Source organism: Eleutherodactylus coqui, unplaced genomic scaffold (assembly GCF_035609145.1).
Source record: "Eleutherodactylus coqui strain aEleCoq1 unplaced genomic scaffold, aEleCoq1.hap1 HAP1_SCAFFOLD_30, whole genome shotgun sequence".
Classification (NCBI taxonomy): Eukaryota; Metazoa; Chordata; class Amphibia; order Anura; family Eleutherodactylidae; genus Eleutherodactylus; species Eleutherodactylus coqui.
In genome coordinates, this window is record NW_027102247.1 from 806,896 (window position 1) to 834,148 (window position 27,253).

A 27,253-nucleotide genomic window follows, 5' to 3' on the forward strand; every position below is an offset into this window, starting at 1 on the left:
TTCTTTTGCCAGTTTCTCCGAAACCACTTCCGGATTCCTCATGGCCGAGAGTAGGTTTTTTGTTGATAACGGAATCTCATGTTTTGGGGGAGGGATGTGAAACCCCCCCCGAAAACCTTCTTCCAACAATTTCGCCTTTTCCCTGTCAGGATACCTATTTAGAAACCTGACCATCTCTTCCAGCCTCACCGGCGTCCTCCCTTTTTCCACCCCCTCCTGCGGCCTTTCCTTTTCCTTTCTTAAAGCATTTTGATGCTCCTTGTGACCCGCCATTGCAGTGTGAGCAGACATGCTTAAATCTGCAGCCTGCTCCGAATTTGCATTGGCCCTCATTAAATTGCCAACACAAACCGACTCTATTACCCCCTGACTGACCCCCCTGGTTTCCCCCCTGTGAGGTTGAAGCCAGGCCTGATGGCCCGGCTCCCCCGTGAAAAGGCTGCCCAAATCGACTAGGTGCCATGACCCGAAGCCACAGACCAATATCTTTTTGGTCCCAACGGATTGACGGCCTCACCGCCTTACGTTGCCTAAACTGTTCGTCGTACCTTAACCAGGTTTGACCCCCGTAAACCCGATACGCCTCGCCTATCGAATCTAGATAACAGAAGAGGCCGGAACAGTTCTCCGGCGCCTTCTCCCCAATTACGCTGGCCAATATAGCGAACGCCTGCAACCAATTATTAAATGTTTGAGGAATTAAACGCCATCTGCGTTTTTCTTCCTCCTCCTTCTTGTATTCGGTCCTTTTGCCTTTGTCCAAATTAAATTTCTCCAAAGGCAAGAGGGAGAATATCTCTACAAATTCGTCCCGCCATATCTTCTCCCTCGTTTCCTTCTTAAGATGTGCTCCCAACGGGCCCTCGAAACACACGTATACCTCCCCTTTTGCCCTATCGTCCAACCGCACTGCTTCCCCGTCCCTTTCCGTTTGTACGGCAACCGTCACCCCTGACGCCGTTTCATCTGCCCCCCCCGAGCTGACCCCTAGAGTACTTACCCTACTGGAAGGGGTTGCCATTGAAGTACTCCATGCAGCCACCGGCGATGGCCCCACGTCCGGCCCTCCCGTTCCCCCTGCCTGGACTCCCCCAGTCGCCCCAGCGGGGAAGCCCTCCCCGCCAGACGACACACTACCCGGCGTGTTAAACGCCGTTCCAGGCAAACCGACCGACCCCATTTCCTGCCTCCGCAGGAATTCCCACATACAACCCATAAGTGCCCTCAAATCGTTATCCCCCCCATGCGCACCAGCAAAACTGACCGCACCACTACCTATACCCCCCCCTACAGGCACAGATCTAGCAATAACATTTACAGTGTTTTGTGTGGTAGACTCACCGGGCTGCGCAGGTGCTGTGGGCCCACCAGCCGCCGCTCCGTCTTCCTGGCGTCTCATCCTGGGATCCGTCCATGTCCCGCCCGATCCGTCTGATTCCTCCGCCGACTGCCGCCTCTCCGCTGCGCGCGCAGCCGCCCCGCTGGAACTCAAAAAACCGGCATTAATAAAATCCTCCGGACCAGCCTGCTGCTGTCCCCTTCTTCCGCCAAACACCTGCTCCAGCTCCCCTCCCCTGGTCCCCCGGCTAACCCTCCCGCTGGGTCCACACTGCTCCCCTCCAGCAGCTCTGGACCCTCTGCTCTGTCCTGACACGGATCCTCTCGCCGAACTGGGACAAGGGCGCTCCTCTCTGCTACCCTCACCGCTGGAGTGCCCCCCCCCTCTAACTGCTCCTGGAGCCGACTGTGCAGTCGCAGGTCCCGACCCCCTCGCAGCCCGGGTACCTGCGCTGCACGCAGCGCCACGCCGCCGATTAGGATTCCTCCCAGCCCTGGCCCCCCCCCCTGCCGCTGCGGGGGCTGGCCCGGCTGGAGGTTCCACAGATGGGCTCCCTGTGCGGCGCCGGCGCACAGGCGCGTGCTCGGGGCTAAGCCTCTCCGGCGCACGCGCCCGACGCGGCCTCCTCTCCCTCTCTGGAACTGCCGCCGCTCCCCCCTCTCCCTCACTTGCCAGTCTTTCGAGCCACCCGATTCCTCGCTCAGCTGCCGCTGCCCGGATCCTCTCCATCAGCGCTTCCATCTCTTCAGGCTCTTCTTGAACTGCAGTACCTCCGATCTCCACCGGGGGCAATCTTCCTGCTCAGGTCCTGTCACCAACGGTGTTTTGTGCTCCGGTCTTCTGAACAGCGATCTTCCTGCTCCGGTCTTCTCACTAACGGTCTTCTTGCTCCGATCTCCTCACCAGCGGTCTTCCTGCTCTGGTCTTCTCACCAGCGGTCTTCTTGCTCCGATCTTCTCACCAGCGGTCTTCCTGCTCAGGTCTTCAGGTAGGTCTTCTAATTTCTTCTGTCTTCACCCGATCGTCCTCTGCTTCAGGTCCTCCCGATCCTCCTCAGCTGCCACGCTTAAATTCTTATCCTGCTGTCTTTTTTCTTCGGTCTTCACTCTTCTCCCCGTCCAGGTTCCAGGTCCTTCTTCTTCCTCTGCTGCTCCCGGAATGACTCCTCCCCCTTTTCTTCACGCTCTTTCTATCCCATAAACCTTTGCTCCCCCTCATTACACCCCCTCCCTTTTAACCTCCACCTCACCTTATTTTCATTTAAAATATTAACCCTTTCCTCCCCGTTAACCCCGTCATGATCGCCTTCACCTACGGCCTTGCGGGCCCCGGTTCCGGCCTCCCTTTACAGCAGCACACAATGTCCCTGCAGGTTGGATTACAGATGAGTGCTGCTGTATGGTGCCTTCATACCTCTAGGGCAGGATACCTACCTGATATGTATTGTCATGGGGCGCACCAAGATCTTGTCTCAGGCTTTGCTTGCAGTCCTACCATATCGCACTAAATGCAGAAGTGCAGTCAATGCAGCTTTTTACCTAAAATAGTAAAAATTGGTCAAAGCCTCATGCAGTGTATTACCTGACCCTGGAATAACATCAATGGCAATTATAAGAATAATGCTGATAATAATACAAATTCTGTATGTCTGTTTTCAGCCTTACAAAACCATAACTATAGAAGTTTACATTTATACGTAAAGCTAGATATTTTTAGAAATATCTATATTGATATATAACTATCTATTTTTATAGCTAGATATATATCTATGCAGTAAGATACATTAGATCGATGGTGACACACGCACCCGAAACAAGGACCACAGGTTGTAAGCAGCCATTTTTCCGTCAGTCTCCACTGGAGTCTCTCCCAGGCCCAAACTGAACCTACCTACCTGAATTGTAAGTACCTACCTTCTTGTTCTCTATGAAAGAACTGAGCGTACCTTTTAAAAAAATGGCGGCGGCAGCAGCAACCAATCAGATTTTGTATAGTTTATGTATAGCTACCTGCCATGCTTTCCATTGGTTTCTACAGTAACATTGCAGCGCCCTCTGTTGGTTTTACAGAAACGTGCTGCACCACCTATTGGATTTACCCAAACTTACAGCACCATAGAGATTAGCGGGTCACCTCCCAGTTCTCCATCTTTTTGCCCTATTTTTCTCTAGGGTGGTTTCAAACCGGCGGGTAAAATCGCGCCATTTTTAACCGATGCGTTGGTTATTGAAAAAAAAAGCAGATTTCGCAGCCAATGATTCCCGACGGTTCCCTTCCCTTCAGCAAGGTTTTCACTGATGTGATGTTGAGAGAGAAAATCACAGCCTGCTGTGTCCTTCTGCGCAGTGCGTTTTTTAAAATCTCCCATGTAATCCTATGGAGGCTGCGTTTTAGCGCATCACAAGGCGAAAAATATGCGCTGCAATGTTAACATTGGAAAGTCCTACCGACTTGCACGTTAAACAAAAACATGCGGTTTTTAATGTGCGCGGCAGCGATGCGATTTAATCCTCTAAAAAAAAGGATCGCTGGTGATTGTCACGGCCGTATATTGGGACAAAACTAAGCCTAAGATTTCTGGCTGGAATCGGCACACGTGACGGGGCGGAGCTACGATGACGACGCGGTGAGCAGCTCTCCGGCACGAGCGGCCCCATTCACCAGGCAGAAGACCGCACAGCGCAAGCGCGTCTAAAAAAGCAAGAAGCCAGCGAAATTAGACGGAGCCATGGAGACGGGGACGCCAGCAACGGAGCAGGTAAGTGAATAACTTCTGTATGGCTCATATTTAACCCCTTAGTGACCAAGCCTGTTTGCGCCTTAATGACCAGGCCAAATTTGGCAAATCTGACATGTGTCACTTTAACATGGAAAAACACCAGAAAGGTTTTGCATATCCAAGCGATTCTGACATTGTTTTTTCGCCACATGTTGTGCTTCATTTAGGCGGAAAAAATAGACCGATAGAAATTGTGTTTATTTATTAAAAGCGCCAAAATTGGGAAAATTTTGAAAAAAATGGTCATTTTTTCACATTTCCAACTGCAATATCTTAAATATGTGCAAACATAATATAGAAATTTTTGCTAAGATTTATATTTCCACCCGTTTACTTTATTTTGGGCGCACATTGGAAAAACTTTCGGTTTTTTTTAACTATTTAGGAGACGTACAAATTTAACATTACTTTTTAGCATTTTGAGGAACACTTTGACGCCAGGAAGACGGAGCGGCGGCTGGTGGGCCCACAGCACCTGCGCAGCCCGGTGAGTCTACCACACAAAACACTGTAAATGTTATTGCTAGATCTGTGCCTGTAGGGGGGGGTATAGGTAGTGGTGCGGTCAGTTTTGCTGGTGCGCATGGGGGGGATAACGATTTGAGGGCACTTATGGGTTGTATGTGGGAATTCCTGCGGAGGCAGGAAATGGGGTCGGTCGGTTTGCCTGGAACGGCGTTTAACACGCCGGGTAGTGTGTCGTCTGGCGGGGAGGGCTTCCCCGCTGGGGCGACTGGGGGAGTCCAGGCAGGGGGAACGGGAGGGCCGGACGTGGGGCCATCGCCGGTGGCTGCATGGAGTACTTCAATGGCAACCCCTTCCAGTAGGGTAAGTACTCTAGGGGTCAGCTCGGGGGGGGCAGATGAAACGGCGTCAGGGGTGACGGTTGCCGTACAAACGGAAAGGGACGGGGAAGCAGTGCGGTTGGACGATAGGGCAAAAGGGGAGGTATACGTGTGTTTCGAGGGCCCGTTGGGAGCACATCTTAAGAAGGAAACGAGGGAGAAGATATGGCGGGACGAATTTGTAGAGATATTCTCCCTCTTGCCTTTGGAGAAATTTAATTTGGACAAAGGCAAAAGGACCGAATACAAGAAGGAGGAGGAAGAAAAACGCAGATGGCGTTTAATTCCTCAAACATTTAATAATTGGTTGCAGGCGTTCGCTATATTGGCCAGCGTAATTGGGGAGAAGGCGCCGGAGAACTGTTCCGGCCTCTTCTGTTATCTAGATTCGATAGGCGAGGCGTATCGGGTTTACGGGGGTCAAACCTGGTTAAGGTACGACGAACAGTTTAGGCAACGTAAGGCGGTGAGGCCGTCAATCCGTTGGGACCAAAAAGATATTGGTCTGTGGCTTCGGGTCATGGCACCTAGTCGATTTGGGCAGCCTTTTCACGGGGGAGCCGGGCCATCAGGCCTGGCTTCAACCTCACAGGGGGGAAACCAGGGGGGTCAGTCAGGGGGTAATAGAGTCGGTTTGTGTTGGCAATTTAATGAGGGCCAATGCAAATTCGGAGCAGGCTGCAGATTTAAGCATGTCTGCTCACACTGCAATGGCGGGTCACAAGGAGCATCAAAATGCTTTAAGAAAGGAAAAGGAAAGGCCGCAGGAGGGGGTGGAAAAAGGGAGGACGCCGGTGAGGCTGGAAGAGATGGTCAGGTTTCTAAATAGGTATCCTGACAGGGAAAAGGCGAAATTGTTGGAAGAAGGTTTTCGGGGGGGGTTTCACATCCCTCCCCCAAAACATGAGATTCCGTTATCAACAAAAAACCTACTCTCGGCCATGAGGAATCCGGAAGTGGTTTCGGAGAAACTGGCAAAAGAAATTAGCTTAGGGCGGATGGCAGGCCCCTTTCAGGAGCCTCCCCTCCGGAACTTCGTAGTGTCTCCCCTGGGAGTAGTACCTAAGAGGGAACCGAATAAGTTTCGGTTAATACACCATCTTTCTTATCCGAAAGGGGCATCAGTGAACGATGGTATAGACCCTGAGCTCTGTTCGGTGGTTTATACATCTTTTGATGCGGCACTAAAATGGGTAAGAAGGTATGGGAGGGGGGCGCTGTTAGCGAAAGCCGACATTGAGTCGGCGTTCCGCCTTTTGCCGGTTTCTCCAGATAGTATTCGCTTACTTGGTTGTTTTTGGGGAGGTAAGTATTTCGCCGATCGGTGTCTGCCCATGGGATGTTCAATCTCATGTGCATACTTCGAAGCCTTCAGCACTTTCTTGGAATGGGTAGTGAAAGACACTGCAAAGCAGCAGTCAGTAATTCACTACCTTGACGATTTTTTGTGTATTGGCCCAGCGGAATCGCCGATGTGTGCGACTCTGCTGGGAACGTTACAGTGGGTGGCGGATCGGTTCGGGGTGCCTTTGGCTCCCGACAAGACAGAGGGCCCTGCAACTTCTCTTCAGTTTTTGGGCATCTGGATTGATACGGAGGCGATGGTATGTCAATTACCGGAAGATAAGTTGCGGGATTTAAAATGCGAGGTAGAAAAGACACGGAAAGTCAAGAAAGTCACGCTGAAGGGGCTTCAGTCATTATTGGGCAAGTTGAATTTCGCTTGCAGAATAATGCCTATGGGGCGAATATTTTGTCGAAGAATGGCATCGGCCACGGCGGGAATTCGAGCCCCGCATCACTACATCAGAGTGGGGAGGAGTTTAAAAGGGGACCTAGCAGTCTGGGCTTCCTTTTTAAACAAATACAATGGGAGGTCCATGATAATCTCGGAAGTGAGTGAGAATGTGGACTACGAGTTGTTTACAGACGCGGCAGGGAGTGCGGGATTTGGGGCATTTTGCCAGGGGCAATGGTGTGTTGGGGAATGGCCAGTCAGATGGCGGGAGGAAGGTTTGACGAAGAATCTGGTATTGTTGGAACTGTTTCCAATAGTGGTGGCCGTGGCGCTTTGGGGCGATCGCCTTCAGAACAAGAAGGTGAGGTTCCATTGGGACAATATGGGGGTGGTGCAGGTGATCAATGCTTTGACCGCCTCATCACCCCCGGTGGTGAATTTGTTGCGCCACCTGGTATTGGAAACATTGAAGATGAATATTTGGATAGTGGCGGTGCACGTGCCGGGGATTGAGAATTCAATCGCGGATGCTCTTTCTCGGTTTCAGTGGGAGCGATTCAGGACCCTGGCCCCTCAGGCGGAGGACCGAGGGAGGACGTGCCCGTCTCATCTTTGGAGTGTGGTAAGAGAGCAGTGGGGCATCTAATCGAGAGGTCACTGGCTCAGGGTACTAGAGCTGCGTATATAGCAGCGTGGCAGGAGTGGGAAGGCTGGGTAGGTCAGCTTGGGATAGGAGAGGCGGAGGAAGATAGAGTGGGGGCGCTGTTAAGTTGGTTGGGTAAGGCAGAGCAGGATAATGTTTCGGTGTCACGAGCGAACAGGTTCATGGCAGGGGTAGCATTTGGGTGTAAGTTAAGGGGGGTGGGGGATATAACGAAGAATTTCCTAGTGAGACAAGCGTTGAAGGGTTTTAGAAAAGGTAAAGGCAGTGTGGACTTACGTAGACCAGTTTCGTTTGAGTTGTTAGAAAAGTTAGGGGGGGTACTGGAAGGCCTCTGCGATACGTTGTTCGAAAGATCGTTATTCAGGTTAGCGTTTTCACTGGCATTTTTTTGGGGCATTTAGGGTGGGGGAGTTGGTGTCCCCTAGTAAATCAGTTGGGGGAGGTTTACAGGGGGGGGGATGTTAGAAAAGTTGATGACCATTTAGAGTTGGTCATACGCCGATCAAAAACAGATCAGGCTGGGCGGGGACATTTGATTAGATTGGGTAGGGTTCACGGGTCAATAATGTGCCCCGTGTCGGCATGGGTTAGCTATACTGAGGTAGCGGGTAAGAGATTAGGCCCTTTATTGCAGCATGAGGGGGGCCAGTTTTTGTCACGCTTCCAGTTTACAGCGATCTTTGGGAAGGCGCTGAGGGAGCTCGGTTTAGATGAGTCGCAATTTGGGACACACTCGTTTAGGGTGGGGGCGGCTACAGAGGCACAGGTGCAAGGTTTGTCGGGCGAGTCGATTAGAAAAATCGGTAGGTGGCAATCTGGGAGATATAAATTGTATGTTCGTCCCCAGTTGCTGTAACAGTGTTAGGGGGGTAGGGGGTATAATGATAATCAAGGGGTGTTGGTCAATTTTGTTTTCTCCTTTTTGTTTCAGGTCCACAATCGGCGCTTGTGTGGATTATGGGCCACTCATATGTTTATTGGGGGGCGGAGAGGGCTAGTGTGAGGCAGGACGGGAGACAGTTGAGGTTTCCTAGGTCAGAGGCGGTCCTGAGATGGATGGGAGTTAGAGGGATGTCGTGGTGCAAAGTGTTGGAGGAGTTTGAGAGGATGGTGGGTTTAGACAGGGCCCCGGACATAGTTGTTATACATGCAGGGGGGAATGATTTGGGGAAAAGGCCCTTCAGGGATCTATCGAGGGATATCAGGTATGATATCCTGAGATTGTTAGCGGCGCATAAGAAGATGGTGGTGGTCTGGTCAGAGATCGTGCCTAGGCAGGTATGGAAGTTTGTGCGGACTGCAAGAGGATTAGACAAAGCGAGAATAAAGCTTAATAGGGAAGTATCTCGCTTTGTGGGAAGGAATGGGGGGGTCGCGGTGCGACACATAGACCTAGAGTCTGGCAGGGGGAATTATTGGAGACAAGATGGGGTGCATTTAAATGAGATAGGTTTGGACTTGTGGTTAGAGGCAGTTCAGGAGGGAGTGGAGCGCGCCTTGTTGTTGTGGAGGGCGGCGCAGGCTTGAGGTTTCAAGCCATGCTGGCTGTGGCGGTTAGGGAGGGGTCCTTGGAGTCAATATAAGAGGGGGTAAGGGGGGAGGCAGGGGTTAGTAGAGTTACCTCCTCCCCCCTCTGGTTAGTTTTAAATTGTAGGTGGGTCTGTCGCCTCTTGTTTGGCAGGGGGTTACCTGCTAAAGTTGTGGTTGTTAATAGCCGGGGTATGGCTAGATAGCCTCGGGGTCGGGAGGTTGGTGACTCGAGGTAAATGGCGAGTCTCCTGAGTCAGGTGATTGGAGACGGGAGGCGTAGTTTGGAAGATAGGGTTTCCCGAGTCAGGATTTTTAGGAGACGGGAGACAGTTACACCTATCTTCCTTGTTTTTTGGGTGAGGCGACAGATAATTTTGTGGGGAACTCCAAGGATCTCTCCATAGTAGTTAGGATAAGGGTTAAAAAGTGTTATTCAGGATTTATTGTTGTATGTTATAATAAAATTGGCTGCTGTGGCCAAATTTAATCCAAAAAGAAGTTGTCGGTGTTTATTTTAGATAAGCTAGGTTAAAAGGGGTAATGGGGGGGTAAGTGGTCACAGCGACGACTCCGTTGTACCTAGTCATGCCCCAAAGTTACTGTAAGATTCTATTGCTTTACTGGTTTTTGCTTTTTTTGGTGTTTTTTATCTTTCATCCCAGTGCTACAAAGACCGAGGACAGAAAGCTCTGGCACTGAAATACTGTGATGAGGCTTCAGCCATGCCACTGGTTACTAAAGAGGTGAGGACTGTCAGTAGTAACGTGGTAACACAATTCAACTGTTATTTCAGCCATTGATTTACTGACCTACTCCACTGCTTACTGTATTGATTCTCTAGAATAGAGCCTCCATAGCCGCCTGTTCCCCATCTTCTATTCTAGAAGCTAGAAGTGGTACAACGGGGTACTAGAGTCCCCTTGCCTGTCCTTATCTTATCTTTTATCCAAGCTACAAGGCGTACAACAGGGTACTAGAGCCTCCATTCCCATCTGTATAACCTCTTGTATCCAAGCTAGAAGTGGTACAACAGGATACCAGAGCCTCCTTGCCCACATGTTTGAATTCTGAAGGCACCCATTGAAACAAATATGTTTGTGTGAAGCGGCCCTTACTGTACTTTTGTTAGCATGAATCAAGCACATTTGCAAGCGCAAAAAAACACGCAACCATGCTGCCATTTATTGAAATGGGCAATTAGTGTAATTAGAATAATACATGTTCTTCCCCTGCAGAAATGCACGAGAAAATAAGGGGGAATGCTTTTTTTTTGGACAAAATGCGCATGCAAAATACACTTATGTGAAGGAACTCGCTGCAATCAGCGGGTTCTACTGACGTGTATTTAGCATGTATATTTTTCATGCGTAATATGCTACGCAAATACATCTGTGTGAATCTGTCCGAAGAGCCCACGGTGGTATGCGTAAAACGCTGCGTCTCTGCGGTGAGAACACAATCGTGGACATGAGCCCTAAGGCTGGAGCTCTATGGAGTCTTTCGCCATGACATGGGTCATGTGACCAAAGATCGCTGTGCAGCCCTGTGAACTTGCATACTCAAATATATCAATGGGGTCGCGCAAGTTCCCACAACCTATAGAGTGCTAAAACCTCACCGAGGTTGGATTTTTGCAATATATTGGTCGCAGCTACTTGTGAGTTGTATCGCAACTACATTGTCTTCAGTAAGGCCAGCTGCACACGACCGCTTCACATTCCGAATGCGGGATACCACAGCGGAACCTGGCCGTTACCCCAGCGTTCCTGCAGAATCTGTAATGCAGATGACCGCGAGTGTGAAGGAAGTAGCAGTAGTATGTATCTTTCAATGCATGTGATTTGCTGCAGATCCTCCGTGTGGACGATGACTGCGGATTGAACAATAGGAAACCGGTGGTGTGAAGCCGGCCCGAGAGTGTGAGGTCGCAGGGCTATACAGCGATCTTGGTCACGTAGCACTAGTCTCATTGCATGACTACGACTCTGCCGTTCATGGGAGCTCAGTGCTTGACATGACAACTCCCTGCTGTTGGCGCGACCACCAGTCACCCTTAAAAGTAAACAGAAAGTTAAAAAATGGTAAAATGTAATCTTCGCTCATATTCGTGAGGGGAGATGCAATTACATACCTAAGGCCCCCGGATTTACCCTTGGACCTCACCTCAGCTTCTGCGCACGCGCCCGTCGTCAATGTTGGCCGATGCAAGAGCCGCAGATTGCCTGAGTAATTTAAGATATCCCTGCTCCTGGCTACCAAACATAGCCGAGAGCCTGGAGATTTCATGGTGGGCCGCAGTACGTGGTCCCCAGTCACGTGATTGCCATTAGCCAATGGATAACGGCGATCATGTAAAAGTAAGAGTTACAGCTTCACCTCCTGTCACGAATCCAATCCGTAAGGGAAGGTGAAAATATTTCCCTAAGGCCTCCGGCGATGTCCCCCGACGGGATCCTTATCCTCGGTTGGATAACGGCGATCATGTAAAAGTTAAGAAAAAGTTGAAGTTTAATCTCCCCTCTTTGATCGGTGAGAGGAGATGAAACTTCTTACCGGAGGCCTCCGTATTTGAACCTCGATGTGATCCTCCTCCGTGGACCTTCTCCGGCTTCTGCGCATGAACCTGCCTTAAAATGCCAGACACATGCGCAGCAGCTGGGGAGCCCGGTACATTTTTTAATCTCTGTGCTCCCGGCTAACAAAGGTCACCGAGAGCCTGGAGCTCAATTCTGCCGTTTTCTCTCCCTGCGATCATAAAAAAAGATGATGTGATACAGGCGAACATGGAGGCTCTAGTACCCTGTTGTCCCACCTCTAGCTTGGATACAAGATGTGATACAGGCGAGTATGGAGGCTCTAGTACTTTGTTGTACCGCCTCTAGCTTGGATACAAGATGTGATATGGGGGGCAATTGAGGCATACAGGTTCCATATGGTATTATGTGTCCACATTTGCTGTGACTGAGCCTCTAGATCATACAAACTTCTAGGCTGTGGGAGTTGCCATCCTAAATGCGCAGACCGGTGCCAGCGGCCGGCGAGTGACGTTTCTGTGCGGGGCTCGCAGAGCCCCGCACAGAAATAGAGCATGCCGCGGTTTGTTTTCCACGTGTGATTCTAGGCTCTATTCTAGAGAATCAATACAGTAAGCAGTGGAGTAGGTCAGTAAATCAATGGCTGAAATGAACAGTTGAATTGTGTTACCACGTTACTACTGATAGTCCTCACCTCTTTAGTAACCGGTGGCATGGCTGAAGCCTCATCACAGTATTTCAGTGCCAGAGCTTTCTGTCCTCGGTCTTTGTAGCACTGGGATGAAAGATAAAAAACACCAAAAAAAGCAAAAACCAGTAAAGCAATAGAATCTTACAGTAACTTTGGGGCATTACAGCAGCACACAATGTCCCTGCAGGTTGGATTACAGATGAGTGCTGCTGTATGGTGCCTTCATACCTCTAGGGCAGGATACCTACCTGATATGTATTGTCATGGGGCGCACCAAGATCTTGTCTCAGGCTTTGCTTGCAGTCCTACCATATCGCACTAAATGCAGAAGTGCAGTCAATGCAGCTTTTTACCTAAAATAGTAAAAATTGGTCAAAGCCTCATGCAGTGTATTACCTGACCCTGGAATAACATCAATGGCAATTATAAGAATAATGCTGATAATAATACAAATTCTGTATGTCTGTTTTCAGCCTTACAAAACCATAACTATAGAAGTTTAAATTTATACGTAAAGCTAGATATTTTTAGAAATATCTATATTGATATATAACTATCTATTTTTATAGCTAGATATATATCTATGCAGTAAGATGCATTAGATCGATGGTGACACGCGCACCCGAAACAAGGACCACAGGTTGTAAGCAGCCATTTTTCCGTCAGTCTCCACTGGAGTCTCTCCCAGGCCCAAACTGAACCTACCTACCTGAATTGTAAGTACCTACCTTCTTGTTCTCTATGAAAGAACTGAGCGTACCTTTTAAAAAAATGGCGGCAGCAGCAGCAACCAATCACATTTTGTATAGTTTATGTATAGCTACCTGCCATGCTGTCCATTGGTTTCTACAGTAACATTGCAGCGCCCTCTGTTGGTTTTACAGAAACGTGCTGCACCACCTATTGGATTTACCCAAACTTACAGCACCATAGAGATTAGCGGGTCACCTCCCAGTTCTCCATCTTTTTGCCCTATTTTTCTCTAGGGTGGTTTCAAACCGGCGGGTAAAATCGCGCCATTTTTAACCGATGCGTTGGTTATTGAAAAAAAAGCAGATTTCGCAGCCAATGATTCCCAACGGTTCCCTTCCCTTCAGCAAGGTTTTCACTGATGTGATGTTGAGAGAGAAAATCACAGCCTGCTGTGTCCTTCTGCGCAGTGCGTTTTTTAAAATCTCCCATGTAATCCTATGGAGGCTGCGTTTTATCGCATCACAAGGCGAAAAATATGCGCTGCATGTTAACATTGGAAAGTCCTACCGACTTGCGCGTTAAACAAAAACATGCGGTTTTTAATGTGCGCGGCAGCGATGCGATTTAATCCTCTAAAAAAAAAGCATCGCTGGTGATTGTCACGGCCGTATATTGGGACAAAACTAAGCCTAAGATTTCTGTGGTTTCGTTTTCACCAGCAGTATTCTCTCCCGTTAATACTTGACCGAGAAAATATAGGACCTCCCCTATGAATACTATGTGCGTAAAAGATCAGGCGGCCGCCATATTCCCACCATTTATTTTGTTTCTTACAGTTGCTCCTACAGCGGTGTGTGTTTGTGTTTGTATATGTATGTGTGTATGTATGTGTATATATTTTACACACATACACACATCGCAATGCATTGTTCTTACAAGGCGCACTGCACTGGCAGACACACTCGCATATTTGCCATGCGAGATATTGGTTTGAGTTTCTCGGGCTGATATAGTGCTCACTTGTGTAAAATCAGCCACAGAGAATGAATTTAACATCACCAAAGACATAAAGCTATACATTGCCCTCTATTGTCAGCATGCTGTTATCCTGACCCCCAAGTGTCAATGCATAATGCATCCCAAGTGGCAGCTTGCCCACCCATATCACGTCTTGTAGCCAAGCTAGAGGCGATACAACAGGGTCTGTTTCACATTTTGTATCCAAGCTAGAGGTAGTACAACTTTAACTTTTTTCCTTCTGCTTTGCTCAGATTCATTCAAATACTGTGGGTCAAAATACGCAGCACAGCCCTAGAGGAATTCGTTAAGGGGTCTAGTTTTTTTAAACAGGGTCATTTGTGGGGGTTCTCCAACAGCACCTAGCGGACATGGCGCGGCCCCAACTGCACCGCTCTGCGCCATCTGCGTGCAGCGCGGGGACTTCTTACAGATGCGACACTATTGTACCCTTTACATTCCACGGTCAGCATAGATTGCTGTCAGTCCCAACCAGCTCCCACTGTGAACCCTTTACATTCCACGGTCAGCATAGATTGCTGTCAGCCCAAGCCAGCTCCCACTGTGCTCCCTTTATATGCCGCGGTCAGCATAGATTGCTGTCAGCCCCAGCCAGCTCCCTCTGTAAACCTTTTACATGCCACGGTCAGCATAGATTGCTGTCAGCCCCAGCCAGCTCCCTCTGTGAACCCTTTACATGTCACGGTCAGCATAGATTGCTGTCAGCCCCAGCTAGCTCCCTCTGTAAACCCTTTACATGCCGTGGTCAGCATTTATTGCTTTCAATCCCAGCCAGCTCCCACTGTGAACCCTTTACATGTCGCGATCAGCGTAGATTGCTGTCAGTCCCAGCCAGCTCCCTCTGCGAACCCTTTACATGTCGCGATCAGCGTAGATTGCTGTCAGTCCCAGCCAGCTCCCTCTGTGCTCCCTTCACATGCCGCGGTCAGCATAGATGGCTGTCAGTCCCAGCCAGCTCCCTCTGTAAACCTTTTACATGCCCAGTCAGCATAGATTGCTGTCAGTCCCAGCCAGCTCCCTCTGCGAACCCTTTACATGCCACAGTCAGCATAGATTGCTGTCAGTCCCAGCCAGCTCCCTCTATAAACCCTTTACATGCCACGGTCAGCATAGATTGCTGTGAGCCCCAGCCAGCTCCCACTGTGCACTCCCCGCATGTAAACGCACCGTCAATACACTCCCCAGCATGTAACCACACCGTCACCACACTCCCCGCATGTAACCCCACCATCACCACACCGCCCTTATGTAACCGTACCGCCACCACACTCCCAGCATGTAACCCCACCGTCTCCACACTCCCTGCATGTAACCGTACCGTCACCACACTCCCTGCATGTAACCCCAGGTCGCCACATTTCCCTCATGAAAACCCACTAGTCATTTGAGGGGGTTCTTTATAGTTTTGGCCGCTCAATGGCTCTATAAGTGGGCAATGGGGCCTGAAATTTATTCAGTGGTACCCTGAAATCCAACGGGTATTCCTTTCATTGTAGGCCTAGCCATGGGTCCTGTAAGTCTATTAGGGCCACAATGGGTATGTTTCTGAACACGGGACAAACAGGGGTATCGATTTTGGGGTGAAAGCCTTCATTTATATGTGTGCTGTACCAAAAAAACTGTTTTTAAATTGACACAATAGCCCAAAAAATGAAAATCCTATTTTTTTCCTTTTGCTTTGCTTGAATTTATTCAAAAACTGTGGGGTCAAAATATGCAGTACATCCCTAGATAAATTCGTTAAGGGGTCTAGTTTTTAAAATGGGGTCATTTGTGGGGGTTCTATATGGTTTTGGGCGCTCAAGAACTCTACAAGTGGGCAATGGGGCCTAAAAGGACTTCAAGCAAAATCTATGTTCTGAAAGCCACCGATTACTCCTTTTATTTTGGGCCCCGTTGTGTATCCAGACATAAGATTAGGGCCACAATGGGTATGTCTCTGAACACGGGACAAACGGGTATCCATTTTTGGGTGCAAGTCTTCCTTCATATGTGTGCTGTACAAAAAAAAGCTGTTTTTAAAATGACAGAATTGCCGAAAAAACGAAAATCACAATTTTTTCCTTTTGCTTGGTTTGAATTCATTCAAAAACTGTGGGGTCAAAATATGCAGTACACCCCTAGATAAATTCCTTAAGGGGTCTAGTTTTCAAAATGGGGTCATTTGTGGGGGGTTTCTATTGTTTTGGGCGCTCAAGAACTCTACATGTGTGCTATGGGGCCTAAAAGGACTTCAAGCAAAATTTCTGTTTTGAAAGACACTGACTACTCCTTTCATTTTGGGCCCCGTTGTGGACTCAGATATAACAATAGGGCCACAATGGGTATATTTCTGAACACGGGAGAAATAGGGGTATCCATTTTGGGGTGTAAATCCTGATTTTCATGTAAACTATAGGAAAAAAATATGTCTTTAAAATAACAGATTTGCAAAAATATGAAATTTTACTTTTTCTCCTCTAAATTGAATTAATTCCTGAAAAAAAACTGTGGGGTCAAAATACTCATGACACCCCTCAGTGAATACATTAAGGGGTGTAGTTTTTAAAATGAGGTCATTTGGGGGGGTATCTATTATTCTGACACTCATGAGCCTTTCCAATCTCGGCTTGGTATAGAAAAACAAAGTGTTCCTCAAAATGCTAAAAAGTAATGTTAAATTTGTACGTCTCCTAAATAGTTAAAAAAAAACGAAAGTTTTTCCAATGTGCGCCCAAAATAAAGTAAACGGGTGGAAATATAAATCTTAGCAAAAATTTCTATATTATGTTTGCACATATTTAAGATATTGCAGTTGGAAATGTGAAAAAATGACGATTTTTTTCAAAATTTTCCCAATTGTGGCGCTTTTAATAAATAAACACAATTTCTATCGGTCTATTTTTTCCGTCTAAATGAAGCACAACATGTGGCGAAAAAACAATGTCAGAATCGCTTGGATATGCAAAACCTTTCTGGTGTTTTTCCATGTTAAAGTGACACATGTCAGATTTGGAAAATTTGGCCTGGTCATTAAGGCGCAAACAGGCTTGGTCACTAAGGGGTTAAATATGAGCCATACAGAAGTTATTCACTTACCTGCTCCGTTGCTGGCGTCCCCGTCTCCATGGCTCCGTCTAATTTCGCTGGCTTCTTGCTTTTTTAGACGCGCTTGCGCTGTGCGGTCTTCTGCCTGGTGAATGGGGCCGCTCGTGCCGGAGAGCTGCTCACCGCGTCGTCATCGTAGCTCCGCCCCGTCACGTGTGCCGATTCCAGCCAATCAGGAGGCTGGAATCGGCAATGGAACGCAAGGAAGGAGAAGAAAATCCACGGTGCACCATGGGAGAAGACCCGCGGTCCACCGTGGGAGAAGACCAGCGGCGCCATCTTTAAAAGAAGAATAGAAGAAGCTGCAGAACGCTGATGCAGGTAAGTGCAATGTGCTTTTTAAAAACTAACCTATGCTTTCTTTTTAACAGACTTTAAATGCACACAAAAGTAGAGCATGCAGCGGTTTTTTCGCATTTGGGCAAAAAAAGGAAACGAAAACCAATCCGTTGAAATCAATGGGTTTTATTCTCTGCATATTGTGCTCAGAAAGTTTGCGCATGCTAACACACGCGTGTAAATGTCCATGTGAAGGAACTCTTAAGCCTGGCTTCACATCGGTGTGTTTGTGTGCGCATTTATGCAGCGAATAGAGCCCTAATGAACGGGTTCGTTCACAAGTGCGCATCTTTACATTTCATGCAAAAAAAAATATGCAGCATACTCTATTTTGCGGCACTTTTGCACACCAAAAGTCCCCATAGAAGTCAATGGGGATGCACAAATATACATGTGATATGCCAGGAGGTGCGTGATACGCTGCGTAATTGCGCAGGAAAGGAACACATCCAGAACTCGTTAGACTAATTCCATACATATTTTTAGGTGACTTGGACATTTTCGTTCCTAAGATCTGAGTTCGACCAACAGACGGGCCTAATGTCACACGATGTCAATAGTAAGTAGCTTGTGTTCTCCCGCGGGGTTTTGAACGATAATTGTCCCATGTAAAAACATGCAGAAACTGAACGACTGGATCAGAATCGTCCAGTTGTTCACTTTTAAGCAGCTTAAAATCCAAACACATTTCTCGGTGTAAGCAGCAGCCGTCCAGTACTGAACGTCTGCTGCTTACAGTGAATGGAGGTGAGCAGAACTCTCCTCCAGCTGCCCCGCCTCCCTGCTGGCTGCGCTGTCAGCGATCCAGCAATGCTCGCTCCTGTGCAGAGCGAGCACCACAGGGATGAATGTCGGGCATTGTTTGCCTGACACTCGTTTTGTGTAAAAGGACCCTTGGACCTCCCTCACACAGGTGTTTTTGTACAGTTTTTAGTGCTGCGCTAAACGCTGTACAACGCACCCATACATTTCAATGGGGCTGCTCACACAAGGCTAAAAATGCTGTGTCTTCAACGCTGCGCTTTAACAGCGTTGCATGTTCTATTTTGGGACGTTTTCAGCCCTGTGTCACCCATTGAAATGAATGGGCAGCGGCCCGGGCTTCCCCTGCACTGACAAATGATCTATTGCTGTAAGCGAGGTTTGAGAACTCTCCTCCAGCAATAGATTGCTGTGATTGGACAGCATGGAGCTGTCATCCCGGGCCGCGGGACCCCACCCCCGATCACGCGATCGCGTTAAACTCAATGGAAAGTTAAAAACAATTAAAGTTTCAGCTCCCCTTACGGATCGGATCCGTAAGGGGAGCTGAGAGTACTCACCTCCGGTCCTCAGCAGCGTCCGGATCCTTCTGTCTTCTCCCCGGCACTGCCGCCGGCGTCTGCGCGTGCGCGCCAGACGCATTACGTCACGCGCATGCACAGAGAGCCGGGAGGCCCGGGAAATTTAAAAATTCCCTGCTCTCGACTAGAATGAGTAGCCGAGAGCAGGGAGCTGTCACCGGGAGCCGCTGTATGCGGTTCCCGCTCACATGATCCACCATTTTGCTTTTGTTGGTATCGGGTTGCATGTATTGATCGTGTCCTGTATGTGATAGTATAATATAGATATTTTCCCCACTGTGGTGGTGGCGTTACCTATTATGTCCGCCACTATGTTCGTTGTCACTGTTATTTCCGCCAAATTCTTTTACATCTGTGACTGAAGGCTTAGAAGGGTATTTCAATCTCAGCAAATAAAAGTAATACCTTGTATAATCAAAAATTAAAATTTTCCAATATAATTTATAAGCGACTATATGCATATGCATAAATATATATATATCCTAGAATATCCTAGCATCCCCGAAGGAAACAGACAGGCCTGGACAAGCTGATTTCTCCTGCGGAAACAAAGGCAAACCCCCATAGATTAAGGGCTCACTCAGACGGGAGTATGTGTCCCACGTATTTTTCATATGCACATTTACTACGCCTGTTAAATCCCCAAAAACTAGATAAGGTGCATATTCCGCACCAAAATAGGACACGTTGCAATTTTTTTTCCACAGACGTGAATAAAAAACGCTGGTGTGAGAAGCCCTAGACAAATCAGTGGGCTTTTAGCACTGCTTACTACGCATGTATTTTTCACATTGGGAGACATATGTCCATGTGAATTAGCCCTAAGGGTGTGTGTTCAGAGAAGAGTGCGCACAAGATACAAGCAGACCATGAGCATCTAGAATAGGGTTTTCCAACATTCCTTGGCCAAGTATTCCCTTCTCAAATAAATTACTTAAAAATTCAGCAAAGGTTATCATGGCACTATGTGTTGTACCTACCTTCATCACAATACCAGGACAGACTAAGTACTCCCTAGAGGCAATGACTGTACTCCTTGATAGAGAAATAAGGTGTACAGAGGTGGCAGTCATGACGCGGGTATATCGGATGTGACCTCTGTGACCTAACCCAAACCTCCCCCTTTCTTCAATTAAAACGCTGCAACTTCTAGCTTGGATAAATTTTTGGCCACAGCGGCCATTTATTAAAATTCTTATTAACAATTGATAAAAACATCAAATAAAACAACCCACTGAAAAGGGGGAAGTCCCTGGAGCCTCCAACCCCCTCTGTCGCCTCCCCAACAGGGAAAAGGATTTCCGTCCTGCCTCCCGCCGCTCTCTCCCTCTATCCGACTCGGGAGACTGAAATCCTTCCCGCTAAAACCCTCCCGTCGCAAGACAGCCGACTCGGGAGGCAACACACAACCGGTTGCCCCTAGTCGCCCTCCTCCTCCCGACTCAGAGAGGCGCGAGCCGTTCCTCGGCTAGCCACGTTTCTCTGCAGGGACTACGGCCTGACAGAGCCGGGAGGCGACAGGCTGACCACACACACTATACCCAAAAAGGGGGAGGGGGGGGGGGGGGGAGGTAGCCATCAGCCCCCGTTCCCCCCCCCCCCCCGCCCCGCACATCAGCTGGCTCCAAGAACTCCCCCCCCCCCCCTCCGAACGCCGCTATGACAATGTTACGATACCTCTACGACCCTTTCTACTAACTAAACTGCCCCCTATATGCTAAAGTAAGGGCGGGTGGGTGGGACTTCCTCGTGGCCTCCGTCTTCTCCTTCTGCTTCTTCTTCCTCCGTTGCCGCCTAGGGATGCTCCTCCCCCTGCTGTTCCCGCACTTTCTCTCTAACTTCCCCCTCTACTCCCCCCTATACTACACACCCCCCCCCTCTTCACCCTTCCATTAACCCTGGCCTCCCCGTTAACCCTGTCATGGGCTGCCTCCATATATATCCCCGGGGGCTACTATTCCGGCGCCTCTTGACGCGGGTATATCGGATGTGACCTCTGTGACCTAACCCAAACCTCCCCCTTTCTTCAATTAAAACGCTGCAACTTCTAGCTTGGATAAATTTTTGGCCACAGCGGCCATTTATTAAAATTCTTATTAACAATTGATAAAAACATCAAATAAAACAACCCACTGAAAAGGGGGAAGTCCCTGGAGCCTCCAACCCCCTCTGTCGCCTCCCCAACAGGGAAAAGGATTTCCGTCCTGCCTCCCGCCGCTCTCTCCCTCTATCCGACTCGGGAGACTGAAATCCTTCCCGCTAAAACCCTCCCGTCGCAAGACAGCCGACTCGGGAGGCAACACACAACCGGTTGCCCCTAGTCGCCCTCCTCCTCCCGACTCAGAGAGGCGCGAGCCGTTCCTCGGCTAGCCACGTTTCTCTGCAGGGACTACGGCCTGACAGAGCCGGGAGGCGACAGGCTGACCACACACACTATACCCAAAAAGGGGGAGGGGGGGGGGGGAGGTAGCCATCAGCCCCCGTTCCCCCCCCCCCCCCGCCCCGCACATCAGCTGGCTCCAAGAACTCCCCCCCCCCCCCCCTTCCGAACGCCACCGCCAGCATGGCATGACCACCTCATGCCTGCGCAGCACCCCACAGAACTAACGCGCGTTCTATTCCCTCCTGAACCCCCTCTAACCACAGATCCGTCCCAATCTCGTTGAGATGCACGCCATCGCTCCTCCAATAGTTTCCTACTCCCTTCTCAAGATCTATGTGCCGAACGGCCACTCCTCCATTACGCGCAACGAAGCGTGAAACCTCCCGGTTAACCTTGATCCTGGCCTTGTCTATCCCCCGCACTGAGCGCGCGTTGCGCCACACCTTGCGAGGGACCATCTCTGACCAGACCACGATCAAGCCCCGGTACATCTGCATCATACGAAGCATATCGTACCGGATGTCCCTACCTAGGTCCCTAAAGGGTCTCTGCCCCAAATCGTTGCCCCCGACGTGCAGTACGAGGATGTTAGGCGGCCTGTCTAGGGAGACTAAGCGCTGAACGTCCTGTAACACCCGGAACCAGGCCATGCCCCGCACTCCGATCCATCGAATTACCGCCGTCTCTCTACTCAGCCTTAACTGTCTACCGTTAGGCCTGATCTTAGCCCTCTCCCCCCCCCCAATACACAAAAGAGTGGCCCATTATCCACACCAACGCGGCTCGATGATCTGTAACAAAAGAAAAAACAACTAGTCGTAATTAACCCCGCCGCAAAAACGTACCCCCCCCCCCCGCTTAAAGCAAGTGCGGCCTGATATAACGTTTAAACCGTCCCGACTGCCACCGACCGATGCCCATCACCGCCTGACTATCCAGTCCCCTCTCTGCTGCCTCCGTTGCCGCGCCTATTCTAAAAGAATGTGTCCCGAAATTAGAGCTGTCTAACCCCAGCGTATCTATCGCTCTTCTTAACACCGCCTCGAACTGGAACCTTGACAAAAAACGACCATCTCGGTGCTGCAGAAGAGGCCCCACCCTGACTCCTGCTAACAAACTGTAGTCCTCCCAACATTTAACTGGGCACATGGACTCTCCCCGCACTTGTCCTAGCGACACTCTCCGACCTCTACCCTCCTGATCCATCTTAGAACGACGGATGACTAATTCCAACCGCCCTTTTATAACCTTGGTATCCTCGCTTTGTAAACCCCCCCCTTTCTTTTTGCTGGGGGAAACCAGTTCCCCCAGCCGAAGAGCCCCAAAGAAAGCTAATGAAAAAGCCAACTTAAAAAGCGAGTATTCAAACCCGTCCCCGCATATCTCCCCCAATGCGCCCCCCAATCTCTTCAACAAGTCGAACGAGATTGGCCGACGCATATCTGACCCCCCCCCCGCCCCCTTCTAAACCCCTTTAGTGCCTGTCTGACTACAAAATTCTTTGTAACATCAGTCAAACCCCGCAACTTAGCGCCAAACGCCACTCCTCCCATAAATTTGTTAACTCTGGCGACTGACAACCCTGTCTCAGAACTTTTCCCCAACCATCCTAACAACGCCCCTACCCTGTCCTCGTCTGAACGCACGATTCCCCACTGCTGCAGCCACTCCTCCCATTCCGACCAGGCTGCCCTATAAGACGTCCACGTACTCCGAGCCAGTGAGGTACCTATCAAGTGCCTCACTGCTCGCTGACCACGCTCCAGATGTGTCTCGGGCAAGACACCCCTTCCTTCTCTGCTGCCGGGGCCAAACGTCGGAATCGCTCCCACTGGCAACGAGAAAGAGCATCCGCTAGTGAATTGCTCACCCCCGGCACATGTACCGCACCTATCCAAGCGTTAAGTGATAACGCTTTCAGCACCAGGTGGCGCAGTAAGGCCACCACTGGAGGGGACGATGCAGACAATTTATTTATCGCCTGCACGACCCCCAGGTTGTCGCAGTGAAAGCGTACTCTCTTGTTCCTAAATTGCTCGCCCCATATCTCCACCGCCACTATAATGGGGAAGAGCTCGAGTAGCACCAAGTTCCTTACCAACCCTGACGAGAACCAATCGCTCGGCCATCCGGCCGCGCACCACTGGCCCTGGAAGTAAATCCCAAAACCCGAACTCCCTGCGGCGTCAGTAAACAATTCCCAATCAAAATTGTTTACCATTTCCTCCATCATTACTGACCGACCGTTGTAGTTCTCTAGAAACGCCGCCCATACTGCTAAATCTTTCTTGAGTTCCTTACCTAGCCGGATAAAATGGTGGGGTAACCGAACCCCCGCCGTTGCTGACGCTAGCCTTCTGCTGAAAATTCGCCCCATCGGCATTATTCGGCAAGCGAAATTAAGCTTGCCCAATAACGATTGGAGCTCCCTCAAAGTGACCTTGGTGACAACCCTTGCTCTTTTTACCTCCGCCTTTAACTCTGTCAACTTCTCCTCGGGCAATCTGCATTCCATTGCAACCGTGTCAATGGTAATGCCCAGGAACTTTAAACATGTATTGGGCCCCTCTGTCTTCCCAGGCGCCAAAGGCACCCCGAATTGACCGGAAACCCATTGAAGTGACCCCAGCAAAGTTGCACAAATAGGCGAACCTGCTGGCCCTATGCATAGGAAGTCATCCAAATAATGGATCACTGACCTAATCCCCGTGCAATCCCTAACTACCCATTCTAAAAAGGAACTGAACGCTTCAAAATAAGCGCAAGAAATGGAACAGCCCATGGGTAGGCACCTATCCGCAAAATAACTTCCCTCCCAAAAACACCCTAACAAACGAATGCTCTCGGGAGCAACTGGGAGCAACCTAAACGCAGACTCGATATCCACCTTTGCCAGCTTCGCTCCCTGCCCATACCTGCGGACCCATTTTATTGCGGCGTCAAATGAAGTATACACCACAGAACAAATTTCCGGGTCTATACCGTCATTTACTGACGCCCCCTTTGGGTATGACAGATGGTGTATGAGTCGAAACTTGTTAGGTTCCTTCTTAGGAACAACCCCCAGCGGTGAGACCACCAGGTCCGCCACGGGCGGGGAACGGAACGGTCCCGCCATGCGGCCTAACTGAACCTCCTTAAACAATTTTTCGGTCACCACAGCCGATTGCCGAATCGCTGACGGCAAATTCTTGGTTGTGACCGGAACCCTATGAACTGGGGCGGGAATTCTAAAACCGTCCCTAAAACCCTCAAACAGTAAACTAGCCTTATCTCGGTCGGGGTACCTATTTAGAAACGGCACCATCTTTGCCAGTTTCACTGGTGTCATCCCTTTTTCCAGGTGCCCCGAAACCCTTTCCTTTTCCTTTTTTAAAGCACTTTGCTGCTCCATGTGACGTGCCGTTACACACGGAGCAGACGTGCTTGAACCTGCAAGAGTTCCCGAATTTGCATTGGCCGTCGTTAAACTGCCAACACAATCCGAGCCTATGACTCCCTGACTGTCCTCCCTGCCCCCCCCCTTGGGAACCACTGGCCGAGCTGCTAGTCCCGGCCCCCCCCTGAAAGGGCTGGCCAAACCTAACTGGGGCCATTACCCGCAACCATAGGCCAATATCTTTCTGATCCCACCGAATAGACGGTCGGATCGCTTTCCGCTGACGAAATTGTTCGTCGTACCTAAGCCACGTCTGGCCCCCGTACACCCTGTACGCCTCACCTATCGCATCGAGATAGCAAAAAAGGCTGGAGCAATTCTCAGGCGCCTTTTCACCTATAACGCTGGCCAGAATAGCGAAGGCTTGCATCCAGTTGGAGAACGTCTGTGGAATCAGTCTCCACCGACGTTTCTCCTCCTCTTCCTTCTTATATTCTGTCCTTTTCCCTTTATCTAAATTGAATTTTTCCAAAGGGAGAAGGGAAAAGATCTCGACGTATTCGTCGCGCCAAATCTTTTCTCTAACCTCCTTCTTTAAGTGTGCACCTAGGGGGCCCTCGAAACACACATAAACTTCCCCCTTTGCTCTGTCATCCAAGCGAATCCCTTCCCCATCTTTCTCCGTCTGGACCCCTACCGTAACGGGCGCTACCTGCTGCCCTACAGACGCCCCCGCCGTGCTACCACCCCTAGCGCTATCGTCGGCGATCGACGCATTGGACGGTAGCGTCCAAGCAGCTACTGGCGACGGCCCTGCTCTTGCGTCTTGCTTGCGCCACAACTCCCATAATCCACCCAGAAATAACCCAAAATCACTCGCTGCGCCATGTGTGCCTGCCATCGCCCCCCCCATCCCCTGTCCACCCCCCAAAACTATCTCCCGCGTGCGCAACGCGGCTAACTGCATGTAATGTACTGTCCCCGTGTGTTTGCTCACCTGGCTGCGTAGGGGCTGTAGTCCCACCAGCCGCCGATCCTCCCTCCAGCGGATCCGATTCCTCGTCCGAATGTGGTCCGAACTGACGACCGGGGTCCTCCTCTGGCTGCATACGCACCTCCGGATTCGCAGCCGCCTGCCTGCTGCTCGGCCTGGCTCTCACGGGCCGCACTTCAGCTTGTCCCTGGAAGTCACTGTGGGGCTGCTCTGCTACCACCGGCTCTCCTGCAGAGCGGCCCCACGCTGTAGCTCGGTTCACCGCCGACAGCCCGGTGTTAGGCCCCGCCCCCCTGGCAGCACGGGACCTAGTGCCGGACGCTGCGCCGTGCCGCCCGGCGAGATTCCTCCCGGGCCTGCGCTCCCCCGATGGCATGGATGGTGCAGGGAGCCGGCCCGGAGGGGCCCGTGAGGGACTCTCTATGCGGCGCCGACGCTGTGGAGCCTGATCAGGGCTCAGACGCGCCGGAGCGCGGGCCCTCCTAGTACTCGGCCCTCTCGCCGATGCTGCCGGTGTCTGCCTGCTCCCTCCTGCCTCCTCCCTCCGGCCGCTAGCAGTCCCCGACAGCGCTCCCGCTGCTGCCTCCGGTGTGCGGCTCCCCGCAGCGGCTGTCCTTCGCCCCCTTTCTCTCACCGCAGTTGCTGCAGGGGCTCCGGACGCCTCTCCCCCCGATGCTGCTGACCGTGCGGGTGCCGCTTCCACCTCCGATGGGCCCGGGGCCCCGACATCCAGGACCCTCATGAGCCAGTCGATGCCCCGCTCCTCCACCGCTGCCCGGATCTTCTCCATGGCGGCCTCCATGTCCGGTAAGTCCTCTTCTGGGCGCTTCCTGACGATCACCTTCGGGCTCTTCACGGACAGGTCTGGGGACTTCGGTCTGCAGACTTCGGTCTTGGGACTCCTGTCTGGGGTCTTGGGACTTCTGCCTGGGGTCTTGGGACTTCTGCCTGGGGTCTTGGGACTTCTGCCTGGGGTCTTGGGACTTCTGCCTGGGGTCTTGGGACTTCTGCCTGGGGTCTTGGGACTTCTGCCTGGGGTCTTGGGTCTTCTCTACCTCTTCCCTCTTCTTCCTCGTGGCCTCCGTCTTCTCCTTCTGCTTCTTCTTCCTCCGTTGCCGCCTAGGGATGCTCCTCCCCCTGCTGTTCCCGCACTTTCTCTCTAACTTCCCCCTCTACTCCCCCCTATACTACACCCCCCCCCCCTCTTCACCCTTCCATTAACCCTGGCCTCCCCGTTAACCCTGTCATGGGCTGCCTCCATATATATCCCCGGGGGCTACTATTCCGGCGCCTCTTTACAATGGGTGATATGGGGCATTAAAAAGGGCTGAAACAAACTAAACTAGAGCAGATAGCATTAGAAAATTGTAGTGTTCGAACGCTCCCTGAGAAGCTCCATTGTGATCAATCAGTGGTTTTTTTTGCGGCTTTTCACAAACCACGCTAAATGCTGTAAAAAACATTCTGTGTGAAAGAGGCCTTAGTGACAAAGTCTGTTTGCTCCTTAACCCCTTATTGACCGCCCTATAGTGTTTTTAATCCCCACAGCCATAAAAACATGCTCATGCTGAGGATTACAGCCCTGGGGGCTGTGGACATGACAGCTCCTTGTTGTCAGCTGCCAGAGTGACCCCCAGTCACGCTATTGCCGTTATCCAAGTAAACAGTTAAAAACTTTAAAATTTCATCTTTCCTCATATCCGTGAGTGGAGATGAAATTACATACCTAAAGCCCCCGGATTTATCCGCGGACCTTACCCCAGATTGCCGGGGTAATTTAAAATCTCCCTGTTGCTGGCTAGCAAACGTAGCTGAAAGCCTGGAGATTTCACGATGGGCACCGGTCCCGGCGCTCTCCCCGACGCCCGGTTTGAATT

At 50.4% G+C, this 27,253-nt stretch overlaps 1 long non-coding RNA gene across 1 annotated transcript; it reads left to right on the forward strand.

Annotated features, from left to right (window-relative positions):
* Positions 1–4,551: 4,551 nt before the first annotated feature.
* Positions 4,552–8,517, forward strand: LOC136601076 (uncharacterized). The gene is made up of 3 exons (XR_010789288.1): positions 4,552–4,605; positions 7,249–7,323; positions 8,297–8,517. It is a non-coding gene; the product is annotated as an uncharacterized lncRNA (long non-coding RNA).
* Positions 8,518–27,253: the final 18,736 nt, after the last annotated feature.